This window comes from Mus musculus, chromosome 6 (assembly GCF_000001635.26).
Source record: "Mus musculus strain C57BL/6J chromosome 6, GRCm38.p6 C57BL/6J".
In the NCBI taxonomy this organism is placed as follows: Eukaryota; Metazoa; Chordata; class Mammalia; order Rodentia; family Muridae; genus Mus; species Mus musculus.
In genome coordinates this window covers 121,898,270-121,913,696 of record NC_000072.6, presented here as the reverse complement: position 1 = coordinate 121,913,696, position 15,427 = coordinate 121,898,270, and positions in this window count along the sequence as shown.

Sequence of the window (15,427 nt, the reverse complement as noted above, 5' to 3'; positions counted from 1 at the left end):
GCAAAATCTTGCTAGTGTATGCAATGGTGTCAGCGTTTGGAAGCTGATTATGGGATGGATCCCTGGATATGGCAGTCTCTAGATGGTCCATCCTTTTGTCACAGCTCCAAACCTTGTCTCTGTAACTCCTTCCATAGGTGTTTTGTTCCCAATTCTAGGAAGGGGCAAAGTGTCCACACTTTGGTCTTCATTCTTTTGAGTTTCATGCATTAGCAAATTGTATCTTAAATCTTTGGTATCCTAAATTTCTGGGCTAATAGCGACTTATCAGTGAGTACATACTGTGTGAGTTCTTTTGTGATTGTGTTACCTCACTCAGGTTGATGCCCTCCAGGTCCATCCACTTGCCTAGGAATTTCATGAATTCATTCTTTTTAATAGCTAAGTTAGGGAACTCCATTGTATAAATGTACCACATTTTCTGTACCCATTCCTCTGTTGAGGGGCATCTGGGTTCTTTCCAGCTTCTGCCTATTATAAATAAGGCTGATATGAACAGAATGGAACATGTGTCCTTCTTACCGGTTGGGACATCTTCTGGATATATGCCCAGGAGAGTTATTGCTGGATCCTCTGGTAGTACTATGTCCAATTTTCTGAGGAACTGCCAGACTGATTTACAGAGTGGTTTTACAAGCTTGCAATCCCAACAACAATGGAGGAGTGTTCCTCTTCTCCACATCCTTGCCAGCATCTGCTGTGCCTGAATTTTTGGTCTTAACCATTCTGAATGGTGTGAGGTGGAATCTCAGTGTTGTTTTGATTTGCATTTCTCTGATGATTAAGGATGTTCAACATTTTTTCAGGTGCTTCTTTGCCATTAGGTATTCCTCAGGTGAGAATTCTTTGTTTAGCTTTGAGCCCCATCTTTTAAGGGGGTTACTTGATTTTCTGGAGTCCACCTTCTTGAGTTCTTTATATATATTAGATATTAGTCCCCTATCTGATTTAAGATAGGTAAACATCCTTTCCCAATCTGTTGGTGGCCTTTTTGTCTTATTGACGGTGTCTTTTGCCTTGCAGAAGCTTTGGAGTTTCATGAGGTCCCATTTGTCAATCCTCAATTTTACAGCACAAGCCATTGCTGTTCTATTCAGGAATTTTCCCCCTGTACCCATATTTTCGAGGCTTTTCCCCACTTTCTCCTCTATAAGTTTCAGTGTCTCTGGTTTTATGTGAAGTTCCTTGATCCACTTAGATTTGACCTTAGTACAAGGAGATAGGAATCGATCGATTCGCATTCTTCTACATGATAACAACCACTTGTGCCAGCACCATTTGTTGAAAATGCTGTCTTTCTTGCACTGGATGGTTTTAGCTGCCTTGTCAAAGATCAAGTGACCATAGGTATGTGGGTTCATTTCTGGGTCTTCAATTCTACTCCATTGGTCTACTTGTCTGTCACTATACCAGTACCATGCAGTTTTTATCACAATTGCTCTGTAGTAAAGCTTTAGGTCAGGCATGGTGATTCCACAAGAGGTTCTTTTACCCTTGAGAAGAGTTTTTGCTATCCTAGGTTTTTTGTTATTCCAAATGAATTTGCAGATTGCTCTTTGTAATTCGTTGAAGAATTGAATTGGAATTTTGATGGGGATTGCATTGAATGTGTAGATTGCTTTTAGCAAGATAGCCATTTTTACAATGCTGATCCTGCCAATACATGAGCATGGGAGATCTTTCCATCTTCTGAGATCTTCTTTAATTTCTTTCTTCAGAAACTTGAAGTTTTTATCATATAAATCTTTCACTTCCTTAGAGTCACACCAAGATATTTTGTTATTTGTGACTATTGAGAAGGGTGTTGTTTCCCTAATTTTTTTTTCAGCCTGTTTATTCTTTGTGTAGAGCAAGGCCATTGACTTGTTTGAGTTAATTTTTATATCCAGCTACTTCACCGAAGCTGTTTATCAGGTTTAGTACTTCTCTGGTGGAATTTTAATGTCACTTATATATACTATCATATCATCTGCAAAAAGTGATATTTTGACTTCATGTTTTCCAATTTGTATCCCCTTGATCTCCTTTTGTTGTCGAATTACTCTGGCTATGACTGCAAGTACTATATTGAAGAGGTAGGGAGAAAGTGGGCAGCCTTGTCTAGTCCCTGATTTTAGTGGGATTGCTTCAAGCGACTCACCATTTACTTTGATGTTGGCTACTGGTTTGCTGTAGATTGCTTTTATCATGTTTAGGCATGGGCCTTGAAAACCTGATCTTTCCAAGACTTTTATCATGAATGGGTGTTGGATCTTGTCGAATGCTTTTTCTGCATCTAACGAGATTATCATGTGTTTTTTGTCCTTGAGTTTGTTTATATGATTGATTACATTGATGGATTTTCATATGTTAAACCATCCCTGCATCCCTGGAATAAAACCTACTTGGTCAGGATGGATGATTGCTTTAATGTGTTCTTGGATTCGGTTAGCAAGAATGTTATTGATTATTTTTGCACCGATATTCATAAGGGAAATTGGTCTGAAGTTCTCTATCTTTTCTCGATCTTTCTGTGGTTTAGGTATCCGAGTAATTGTGGCTTCATAGAATGAGTTGGGTAGAGTTCCCTCTATTTCTATTTTGTGGAATAGTTTGTTCAGATCTGGAATTAGATCTTCTTTGAAGGTCTGGTAGAACTCTGCACTAAACCTATCTGGTCCCGGGCTTTTTTTGGCTGGGAGACTATTAATGACTGCTTCTATTTCTTTAGGGGATATGGGACTGCTTAGTTTGTTAACTTGATCCTGATTTAACTTTGGTACCTGGTATTTGTCTAGAAATTTGTCCATTTTGTCCAGGTTTTCTAGTTTTGTTGAGTATAGCCTTTTATAGAAGGATCTGATGGTGTTTTGTATTTCTTCAGGATCTGTTGTTATGTCTCCCTTTTCATTTCTGATTTTGTTAATTAGGATGTTGTCCTTGTGCCCTCTAGTGAGTCTAGCTAAGGGTTTATCTATCTTGTTGATTTTCTCAAAGAACCAACTCCTCGTTTGGTTAATTCTTTGAATAGTTCTTCTTGTTTCCACTTGGTTGATTTCACCCTTGAGTTTGATTATTTCCTGCCGTCTACTACTCTTGGGTGAATTTGCTTCCTTTTTTTCTAGAGCTTTTAGATATGTTGTCAAGCTGCTAGTTTGTGCTCTCTCCAGTTTCTTCTTGGAGGCACTCAGAGCTATGAGTTTTCCTCTCAGAAATGCTTTCATTGTGTCCCATAGGTTTGGGTATGTTTTGGCTTCATTTTCATTAAACTCTAAAAAGTCTTTAATTTCCTTCTTTATTACTTCCTTGACCAAGGTATCATTGAGAAGAGTGTTGTTCAGTTTCCACGTGAATGTTGGCTTTCCCTTATTTATGTTGTTATTGAAAATCAGCCTTAGGCCATGGTTGTCTGATAGGATGCATGAGACAATTTCAATATTTTGTATCTGTTGAGGCCTGTTTTGTGACCACTTATATGTTCAATTTTGGAGAAGGTCCCGTGTGGTGCTGAGAAGAAGGTATATCCTTTTGTTTTAGGATAAAATGTTCTGTAGATATCTGTCAGATCCACTTGTTTCATAACTTCTGTTAGTTTCACTGTGTCCCTGTTTAGTTTCTGTTTCCATGATCTGTCCATTGATGAAAGTGGTGTGTTGAAGTCTCCCACTATTATTTTGTGAGGTGCAATGTGTGCTTTGAGCTTTCCTAAAGTGTCTTCAGTGAATGTGGTTGTCCTTGCATTTGGAGCATAGATATTCAGAATTGAGAGTTCCTCTTGGAGGATTTTAACTTTGATGACTATCAAGTGTCCCTCCTTGTCTTTTTTGATAACTTTGGGTTGGAAGTTGATTTTATTAGATATCAGAATGGCTACTCCAGCTTGTTTCTTCAGATGATTTGCTTGGAAAATTGTTTTCCAGCCTTTCACTCTGAGGTAGTGTCTATCTTTTTCAGTGAGATGGGTTTCCTGTAAGCAGCAGAATGTTGGGTCCTGTTTGTGTAGCCAGTCTGTTAGTCTATGTCTTTTTATTGAGTGTTGATTCCATTGATATTAAGAGATATTAAGAAAAAGTAATTTTTGCTTCCTTTTATTTTTGTTGTTAGAGTTGGCATTCTGTTCTTGTGGCTGTCTTCTTTTTGGTTTGTTGAGGGATTACTTTTTTGCTTTTTCTAGGGCGTGATTCCTGTCCTTGTATTTTTTTTTTCTGTTATTATCTTTTGAAGGGCTGGATTCGTGGAAAGATAATGTATGAGTTTGGTTTTGTCATGGAATACTTTGGTTTCTCCATCTATGGTAATTGAGAGTTTGGCTGGGCATAGTAGCCTGAGCTGGCATTTGTGTTCTCTTAGTGTCTGCATAAAATCTGTCCAGGCTCTTCTGGCTTTCATAGTCTCTGGTGAAAAGTCTGGTATAATTCTGATAGGCTTGCCTTTATATGTTACTTGACTTTTCTCCCTTACTGCTTTTAATATTCTCTCTTCATTTAGTACATTTGTTGTTCTGATTATTATGTGTCGGGAGGATTTTTTTTTTTCTGTTCCCGTCTATTTGGAGTTCTGTAGGCTTCTTGTATGTTCATGGGCATGTCATTCTTTTGGTTTGGGAAGTTTTCTTCTATAATTTTGTTGAAGATATTTGCCAGCCCTTTAAGTTGAAAATCTTCATTCTCATCAACTCCTATTATCCGTAGGTTTGGTCTTCTCATTGTCTCCTGGATTTCCTGGATGTTTTGAGTTAGGATCTTTTTGCATTTTGCATTTTATTTTATTGTTGTGCTGATGTTCTTTTTGGAATCTTCTGCACCTGAGATTCTCTCTTCCATCTCTTGTATTCTGTTGCTGATGCTCGCGTCTATGGTTCCAGATTTCTTTCCTAGGGTTTCTATCTCCAGCGTTGCCTCACTTTGGGATTTCTTTATTGTGTCTACTTCCCTTTTTAGGTCTAGTATGGTTTTGTTCATTTCCATCACCTGTTTGGATGTGTTTTCCTGTTTTTCTATAAGGACTTCTACCTGTTCGGTTGTGTTTTCCTGTTTTTCTTTAAGGACTTGTAACTCTTTAGCAGTGTTCTCCTGTATTTCTTTAAGTGAGTTATTAAAGTCCTTCTTGATGTCCTCTACCATCATCATGAGATATGCTTTTAAATCCGGCTCTACTTTTCGGTTGTGTTGGGGTGCCCAGGACTAGGTAGGGTGGGAGTGTTGTGTTCTGATGATGGTGAGTGTTCTTGATTTCTGTTAGTAGGATTCTTAAGTTTGCCTTTCGCCATCTGGTATTCTCTGGAGCTAGTTGTTATAGTTGTCTCTGGTTAGAGCTTGTTCCTCAGGTGATTATGTTAGGCTCTGTCAGCAGACCTGGGAGACTAGCTCTATCCTTAGTTTCAGTGGTCAGAGTACTCTCTGCATGCAAGCTCTCCTCTTGCAGGAAAGGTGCCCAGATATCTGGTGTTTGAACCTGCCTCCTGGCAGAAGTTGTGTTCCACTCACCAGAGGTCTTAGGATCCCGTGGCGGATCCTGTGTGGGTCCTTGCGTGTGTCCGGAGACTCCCCGGTCCAGGGACCCCGGTGCTGTAGTGGGCCGGAAGGGACTTGAGCCCCAGATCAGGCCGGGTTATCTGCTTCCTTAATTAATGCAGTTTCAGGTCCCGTGCGATTGGATTGGAGCAGGTGCTGTGTTCCACTCACCAGAGGTCTTAGTATCCCGTGGTGGAATCTGTGTGGGTCCTTGCAGGTGTCCAGAGATTCCCCGAGCCAGGGACCCCGGTGCTGCAGTGGGGTGGAAGGTATGTCTCCCTTTTCATTTCTGATTTTGTTAATTAGGATGCTTTCCCTGCGCCCTCTAATAATTGGTACATCAGCTCCAGTATCTATTAATCCTTCAAAGCTTTTTCCTTCAAATGTCAATTTAAGGTTGGGTCTCTGACTAGTAATAGATTGGACCCAATTCACATCACAGGAGTCAAAGCCACCTTGTCCTCTCTCATTTGTAACATATCTAGATGGCGGCTGATGTAAAGGGATTAAAACAAGTTGAGCAATTCTTTGATTAGTGGGTACAATTATAACACCATGAGGGGAAGCAGCTATGATATTAATTTTCCCCTCATAATCATTATTTATAGCACCTGGATAAACCTGCAGACCTCTTACAATAGAACTGCTTCATCCTAAAAGAAACCCACAATTTCTGCAGTTAGAGGTCCAAAGACTGCAGTAGGCAGAGTTTGAACTCCCATTTCTGGGGTTAATACTGCGTGGGTGGTGGAACAGAGGTCCAATCCTGCACCTCCTGGGTTTGACCTGACAAATTCAAAAACTGATCTCTTTGGCTGGGCATTAGGTTCATGGCCCCATAAGCTGTTTGCTGTGGGTAGGTCGGTGTCTTAGGCTGGCCACTCCTCTCATTTCCCACAATGGATGGCTCAGAATGCCTGGCTTGAGTTTGCATAATTTAGCCCAATGATTGCCCTTACTGCACCGGGGACAAATTCTTGGGACACAGCCTGCTTGCCCACTCTCGGCCTCTTTGTTCTTAGGACAATTTCTTTTAAACTGACCCAAACTTCCACACTTAAAACATGCATTATTCCCTCATTTCCACTAGAACATTGCTTGTACAGTGGTCCCTTGCAAAGTGGTGCCAAAAGCTAAACCCTGATTATATGATGGGCCGATATCTGCACAAAGACAGACATATCCCACTAAATCTGTTCATCCTTTGTGCGGCTGGATAGCAGCACAACACATTGTGTTAGCATTCTCATAAGTCAATTGCATAATGAAAGGACTTCCAGTGTTAGATTTTCCAAGGATTCTAGTAGCTGCTATTAATAGCCTATCCACAAAGTTCTGGTAAAGCTCATCAGGACCCTGCTGAATGCTGGCTTCTCCCACCACGATGCTCTCTAACTGGTAACTGTCTCCAAGCATGGCAGGCAGCCGCCACAATCTGCGTGTACACTCCAATGGGAAAACCAATCTGATTAGCCTGGCCTTCTTTCAGACCTTCTCCCAGAAGCATGTTACTATCCCAGTCCGGATTTCCTGTCTGACCATTTAAAGTGGCACTTTTCTTACTGGCGTCTCACCGTTCAGCATCCCAAAGCAAGAAATCTCCTCCTGACAGGGTAGCCTTACATAGAGTCTTCCAATCTAGGGGGGTTAAGTGTGACTCCATGACCATATCCAGTAATGCTTGTGTGAAAGGGGCTGAAGGACCGTATTGCACAAAAGTTGTTTTTAAGTCCTTAATCAACTTGAAATCCAAAGGCTGGTATTGTCTGAATCTAGTATCTTGCTGGTCAATTACCTCTACCACAGGAAAGGCTAGCATATCAGACATATTCTGTCCTCTCCCATGAGCCTGACTCACAGCTCTTTCTAGTGGCGCTTGGTACACTTCAGAATAGTTACTCCTACCCGTATCTGACATCTTTTTTAGCTCCCGAAGCTCATTAGTCAGCTTCTGCAGCCTAATTTCAAACTCTAATTTGCTTAGTTGTGTGTCCCTTTGAGTAGCATGTCCCATGGTGGAGGCTATAGGTGTAGCGGGAGACTTGCAAGAAGGCCAATCCTCATTAAAATATTTGGCAGCTCCTCTTTCTGAATGATCTTCTTTGTCTAAAATTAGCTCACCATCAAAGTCTCTATATCTATAAAATTTAGAGTTGAGAGGACCCTTTTCTGAGAAGGCCCTCTCTGATAGTTGCTCTTCCTGAGATTCTACAAGCTCTGCCTGGGTACTATCTGAACCCTTTGAGAGGACCTTTTCAATAGCATCTTTTACGAGTGCCCAGAGGCAAAGGCTGAAATTATCTGCCTGAGTGATGTTCAAGGCTTCACCAATTTTCTCCCAGGTTCTGATATCTAAAGTTTCTTCTTCCTTGAACCATGGGCAGCAAGAATCTATCCTATCTAAAAAATTTTCTACCAATTGTACTTCAAGCCCTACTCCTCTTGCCTGAAGCAGCTCTTGTATGCTGCGGACAACCGCCTGATTCATAACTTCAAACCCTACTTCTCTCACCTGAGACAGCTCTTGAAAGCTGCAGACAACCAACTGATTCCAGTTTCTAATTCAGAATAATTCACTGCTGACCTAAGTGAATCCAGTGTTGGGTTAGCACCGATTCAAGCTCAGTACATATCCTTCTGCACCTCCAGCAACATTTTAAAAAATGAAGTTTTAAGCTAGTGCTAGCATGTGTACCTGTTTGTTGCTCTGATGCCCAATATGATCGATCCTTTTCTCTGATTATTTCCTTCACTTGGAGCTCCACAGCAAGCAGTGTTCCTTCAGCGTCTTCCTGCCATTCCTCAGGTCCCTGTTTCAAACAAGTTGTGGAGGAAAGGGTTTATTCAGCTGACACTTCCATACTCCTGTTCATCACCAAGGAAGTCAGGACTGGAACTCTAGTAGGTCAGGAAGCAGGAGCTGATGAAGGGGCCATGGAGGGATGTTGCTTACTGGCTTGCTTCCCCTGGCTTGCTCAGCCTGCTCTCTTATAGAACCAAGACTATCATCCCAGAGATGGTCCCACACACAAGGGGTCTTTCCCCCTTGATCACTAATTGAGAAAATGCCTTACAGTTGTATCTCATGGAGGCATTTCCTCAACTGAAGCTCCTTTCTCTGTGATAACTCCAGCTGTGTCAAGTTTACACAAAACTAGCCAGTACAATTGACCCCTTGTCAACTTGACACATAAACACATCACTAGTAAGCCTCAACTCTTACATTCTTATTCATTCCCGAGGACTAAATAACTCTAAACATCCCACAGTCTTTACATATTCTTAAATTTTCAATCTCTTTAAAATATCCATCTCTTTTAAAATCCAAAGTCTTTTTACAATTAAAAGTCTCTTAACTGTTGGCTCCACTAAAATAGTTTCCTCCTTCAAGAGGGAAAATATCAGGGCACAGTCACAATCAAAGGCAACAATCAATCTCCAACCATCCAATGTCTGGGATCTAACTCACGATGTTCTGGGCTCCTCCAAGGGCTTGGGTCACTTCTCTAGCCATGCATGCCGTTTGTAGCACACATGTCATCCTCTAGGCTCCAGATGCTTGTACTCCACTGCTGCTACTCTGCCTGGTTATCTCATGGTACTGGCATCTCCAAAACACTGCATGACCCCTTCAGTCCTGGGCCGTCAATTGCAACTGAGGCTGTACCTTCACCAATGGCCTTCCATGGCCTCTCACAGTGCTGAGTCTCAGCTGCTCTGTGTGACCCCTTTATGCGTTCAAAACCTGTACCACCTGGGTGACCCTTACAAATTACCAAGTCCTGCTGCAGCAGGAGTACCTCCTTGGCTATCTCTGGAACACAGCCTCTTTTTGCTTTCAGAAAACACTTCTCAGAAGATGTCACCTCAACGATGCTGGTCTCTTCTTAATCACCACTAATTTCTTAGCTTCAGCTAACCAGCATTAATAGACCCAATAATGAAAAGGTTTTGCTTTAGTAGTTCTGGTATATTGTTAATCACAGCTGATTCCTCAGCCCCAGTTAACCAGAACCACAGAATAATCAAACTCCAAAATAGCAATGGCCCTGAAAAGAGTCTGAATAAACCCTTCCCTCCTCAACTTGTTTCTTGGTCATGATGTTTGTGCAGGAATAGAAACCCTAAGACAGATATGTTCTTGCATTCCATTTGCAAGAATTTTATTGATTATTTTTCATCAATATATATAATAGAAATTGTTCTGTAGTTCTTTTATTTGTTGGGTTTTTGTGTATTTTATGTATCAGAGTAATTGTGGCTTCATAGAATGAATTGGGTCGTGTTCCTTCTGTTTCTATTTTGTCGAATAGTTTGAGAAGAATTGAAATTAGGTCTTCTTTGAAGGTCTGACAGAAGTCTGCCCTAAAGCCATCTGGTCTTTGGCTTTTTTTTTTTTTTCTTTTTTTCTATTTATTTATTTATTTATTTATTTATCTATTTATTTATTTATTTATTTATTTTGGTTGGGAGACCATTAATAACTGTTTCTATTTCTTTAGGGGATATGGGAATGCTTAGATCATTTATGTGATTTTGATATAACTTTGGTATCTGGTATATGTCTAGAAAATTGTCCATTTCATCCAGATTTTCCAGTTTTTTGAGTATAAGCTTTAGTAGTAGGATCTGATGTTTTTTTATATTTCCTTGGTTTCTTTTGTTATATATCCCCTTTCATTTCTGATTTTGTTATTTTGGGTACTGTCTCTGTGCTCTTTGCTTAGTCTGGCTAATGATTTATCTATCTTGCTGATTTTTTTTCCTAGAACAGCTCCTGGTTTTGTTGATTCTTTATATAGTTCTTTTTCTTTCTACTTGGTAATTTCAGCTCTGAGTTTGATTATTTCCTGCCCTCTACTCCTCTAGGTTGTATTTGCTTCATTTTGTTCTAGAGCTTTCAGGTGTGCTGTTAAGCTGCTAGTGTATGCTCTCTCCAGGTTCTCTTCAAGGCACTCAGAGCTATGACTTTTGCTCTTTGCTCTGCTTTCATTGTGTCCCATAAATTTGGGTATGTTGTATCCTCAATTTCAATAAATTCTAACAAGTCTTTAATTTCTGTCTTTATTTCTTCCTTGACCAAGTTATCATTGAGTAGAGCATTGTTTAACTTCCATATGTATGAGGGCTTTCTGTCATTTTTCTTGCTATTGAAGGCCAGCCTTAATCCACAGTGATATGGTAGGAGTCATGGTATTATTTCAATCTTCCTTTATCTGCTGAGATCAGATTTGTGACTGACTAAATGGTCAGTTTTGGAGTAGGTACCATGAGGTGCTGAGAAAATATATTCATTTGACTTAGGGTGAAATGTTCAAAAGATATCTTTTAAATCAATTTAATCAAAAACTTTCACTGTGTCTCTGCTTAGTTTGTTATTCCCCGATCTGTCTATTGACAAGAGTGGGGTGCTGAAGTCCCCCACAGTTATTCTGTGAGGTGCAACGTGTGTTTTTATTTTAGCTTTAGTAAAGTTTCTTTTATGAATTTGGACACACTTGAAGTTGGAGCATAGATGTTCAGCATTGAGAGTTCTTCTTGGTAGATATTTTTCCTTTGATGAGTTTGAAGTGTCCTCCCATAACTTTATTGATGACTTTTGGTTGCAATTCAATTTTATCAAATATCAGAATGGCTACTACCACTTGTTCCTTGGGATCATTTGTGCCATGCTCTCCAGTCCAGTCAGTTTGACAAGCGGAGGCTTGGAAGCTGACCACAAGGGAAAGAGTTTCAAGGAAACTCCCTCCTGGAGTCTGGCGATCCCCCTAACCCATAAAATTAATTTTCCACTCCTGCGTTAGTCTAGTGTATGGATCCACGTGCCCTCTATTAAGCATTACCCTATCATAAGTGCCTTTTAAGATTGAATTCTGATATAGCTAAAGCCTCTCCCAGTGTTCCAAGATCCCAGTTTACAGCATGGTAATTTAACCTATTCTGTAACTAATTAAGCATTACAATAAAACAGCCATTAACTCAGTTGGTCTGCTGAAAGAGCCTGGGAATCTCACTGAGATAGAAATCTTTAGTAGAGGCTACATTCCATGCCAAGAGCAAGTTGATATACTATCCTGATATATGGGGAATTCTCCAGACAAGATAAGATTTTACAAGGCCTAGGAATTTAGGGGTCCGTGACACTATGTTATTCTTGAGGCCTGTCAAGAGTTAAAACCCCCTGGTGCTATTAACACTAAAGTGTGAAATTACTGCCTGGCATTAGGCTGATCCTAGGCAGGGCTGGTAATTTCTATTGTAAACCTTTATCTAGTTCCTGCAAATTCCTTTCTTGCTTGTATCTGGTAAATTTCAGTGTACCTTGTCTTATTGTGATTTGTAGCTCCTGATAATTCATTGTATTATAAAATAGTCTAATGCTCGACCAGACATTACATTCAGATTCTACACAAGCTCTCCTGTGTGTGTCTGTTTGTCAATTTAACCTTAAGCTTTGCCCACCTACTCTAGAGACCCATTCTACGCAGACACAGGAACCTAGAGGGTCTGCGGCACATTTGCTTGGAAAATTGTTTTCCAGCCCTTTACTCTGAGGTAGTGTTTGTCTTTGATACTGAGGTGCTTTTCCTGTATGCAGCAAAATGCTGGGTCCTGTTTACATATCCAGTCTGTTAGTCTATGTCTCTTTATTGGGGAATTCACTGATGTTAAGTTCACTGATGTTAAGATAATAAGGAACAGTGTCTGTTGCTCCCTGTTAATATTGATGTTATTTTTATGTTTGTCTGGTTGTCTCCTTTTTGGTTTTGTTGAAAGAAAATTTCTGTCTTGCTTCTTCTAAGATTTAGTTTCTCTTCTTGTGTTGGCATTTTCCATCTATTATCCTTTGTAGGGCTGGATTTGTGGAATTATATTGTGTAAATTTGGTTTTATCATGGATTACTTTGGTTTCTCCAACTGTTGTGGTTGAGAGTTTTGCTGGGTATAGTAGTCTGGGTTGGTTTTTGTTTTCTGAATGAGATCTATCCAGAACCTTCTAGCTTTCGTCGTCTCTGGTGAGAAGTCTAGTAAAATTCTGATAGGTCTGCCTTTACATGTTACTTGACCTTTATCACTCAGTGCTTTTCATATTCTTTTTTTTTTTTTTTTTTTTTTTTTTTTTTTTTTTTGTTTAGTGCGTTTGATGTTTTGATTAATATGTGATGGGAGGGATTTCTTGGTTTTTTTTTTATTAGATATTTTCTTTATTTACATTTCAAATTCTATCCTGAAAATTCCCTATACCCTCACCCCACCCTGCTCTCTTACCCACCAACTCCCAGTTCTTGGCCCTGGTGTTCCCCTGTACTGGGGTATATAAAGTTTGCAAGACCTAAGGGCCTCTCTTCCCAATGATGGCCGACTAGGCCATCTTCTGCTACATATGCACCTAGAGACAGGAGCTCTGTGGGTATTGGTTAGTTCATATTGTTGTTCCACCTATAGGATTGCAGACACTTTCAGCTCCTTGGGTACTTTCTCTAGTTCCTCCATTGTGGGCCCTGTTTTCCATCTTATAGAGGAATCTGAGCATCCACTTCTGTATTTGCCAGGCACTAGCATAGCCTCATACAAGACAGCTATATCATCATCACTTCAGGAAAATCTTGCTGGCATATAAAATAGTGTCTGGGTTGAGTGGTTGATTATGGGATGGATCCCCAGATGGGGTAGTCTCTGGATAGTCCATCCTTTCACCTTACCTCCAAACTTCATCGCTGTATCTCCTTTCATGGCTATTTTGTTCCCTATTCTAAGGAGGAATGACGTATCCACAGGTTGGTCTTCATTCTTCTTGATTTTCATGTGTTTTGCAAATTGTATCTTGTGTATTCTAAGTTTCTCTGCTAATATCCACTTATTAGTGAGTGCATATCTAGTGACTTATTTGTGACTCAGTTACCTCACTAAGGATGATATCCTCCAGATATATCCATTTGCCCAAGAATTTCATAAATTCATTGCTCTTAATAGCTGAAAAGTATTCCAATGTGTAAATGTACCATATTTTCTGTATCCATTCCTCTGTTGAGAGACATCTGGGTTCTTTCCAGCTCCTGGCTATTATAAATAAGGCTGCTATGAACATAGTGGAGCATGTGTCCTTCTTACCAGTTGTAATATCTTCTGGATATATGCCCAGGAGAGGTATTATGGGATCCTCATGTAGTACTATGTCCAATTTTCTGAGGAACCACCAGACTGGTTGTTCAAGCTTGCAATCCCACCAACAATGGAGGAGTGTTCCTCTTTCTCCACATCCTCCCCAGCATCTGCTGTCATCTGAATTTTTTATCTTAGCCAATCTGGCTGGTTTGAGGTGGAATCTCAAGGTTGTTTTGACTTGCATTTTCCTGATGATTAAAGGATGTTTAACATTTTTTCAGGTGCATTTCAGCCCTTCAGTATTCCTCAGTTGAGAATTGTTTGGTTAGCTCTATACACCATTTTTAATGATGTTATTTGAATTTCTAGAGCCCAGCTTCTTGAGCTCTTTATATATATTGGATATTAGTCCCCTATCAGATTTAGGATTGGTAAAAATCCTTTCCAAATCTGTTGGTGTCCTTTTTGTCTTATTGACAGTGTCTTTTGCCTTACAGAAGCTTTGCAATTTTATGAGGTCCCATTTGTCAATTCTTGATCTTCCAACACAAGCCATTCCTGTTCTGTTCAGGATTTGTTTCCCTGTGCCCATATCTTTGAGGCTTTTCCCCACTTTCTCCTCTATAAATTTTAGTGTCTCTGGTTTTATGTGGAGGTCTTTGATCCACTTAGACTTGAGTTTTGTACAAGGAGATAAGAATGAATCAATTCTCATTCTTCTACATGATAACGACCATTTGTGCCAGCATCATTTGTTGAAAATACTGTCATTTTTCTACTGGTTGGCTTTAGCTCCCTTGTCAAAGTTTAAGTGACCATAGGTGTGGGGATTCATGTCTGGGTTTTCAATTCTATTCCATTGATCTACCTGTCTGTCGTTGTACCAGTGCCATGCAGTTTTTATCACAATTGCTTTGTAGTACAGCTTAAGGTCACACATGGTGATTAAACCAGAAGTTATTTTATTGTTGAGAAGAGGTTGCTATCCTAGGTTTTTTTTTATTATTCTAGATGAATTTGCAAATTTCCCTTTCTAACTCAGTGAAGAATTGAGTTGGAATTTTGATTGGGATTGCATTGAATCTGTAGATTACTTTCAGCAGAATAGCCATTTTGACTATATTAATCCTGCCAATCCATGAGCATGGGAGATCGTTCTATCTTATGAGATCTTCTTCAATCTTTCTTCAGATACTTGAAGTTCTTATCTTACAGATCTTTCACTTCCTTAGTTAGAGTCACACCATGATATTTTATATTATTTGTGCCTATTGTGAAGGGTGTTGTTTTCCTAACATCTTTCTCAGCCCGTTTATCCTTTGTGTAGAGAAAGGCCATTGATTTGTTTGACGTAATGTTATATCCAGCTACTGCACTGAAGCTGTTTATCAGGTTTAGGAGTTCTCTGGTGTAATTTTTAGTGCCACTTATACATACTATCATATCATTTGCAACTAGTGATATTTTGTCTTCTTCTTTTTCAATTTGTATCCCCTTGATCTCCCTTTGTTTTTTTAATAGCTCTGCCTAGGAATTCAAGTACTACAGTGAATAGGTAGGGAGAAAGTGGGCAGCCTTGTCTAGTCCTTGATTTTAGTGGGATTGCTTCAAGTTTCTCTCCATTTAGTTTTGTTGTTGGCCACTGGTTTGCTGCATATTGCTTTTATTATGTTTAAGCATGGGCCTTGAATTCCTGATCTTTCCAAGACTTTTATCATGAAGGTGTGTTGGAAATTGTCAAATGTTTCTCAGCATCTAATGAGATGATCATGTTGTTTTTGTCTTTGAGTTTGTATATATAGTGTATTACATTGATGGATTTCCATATA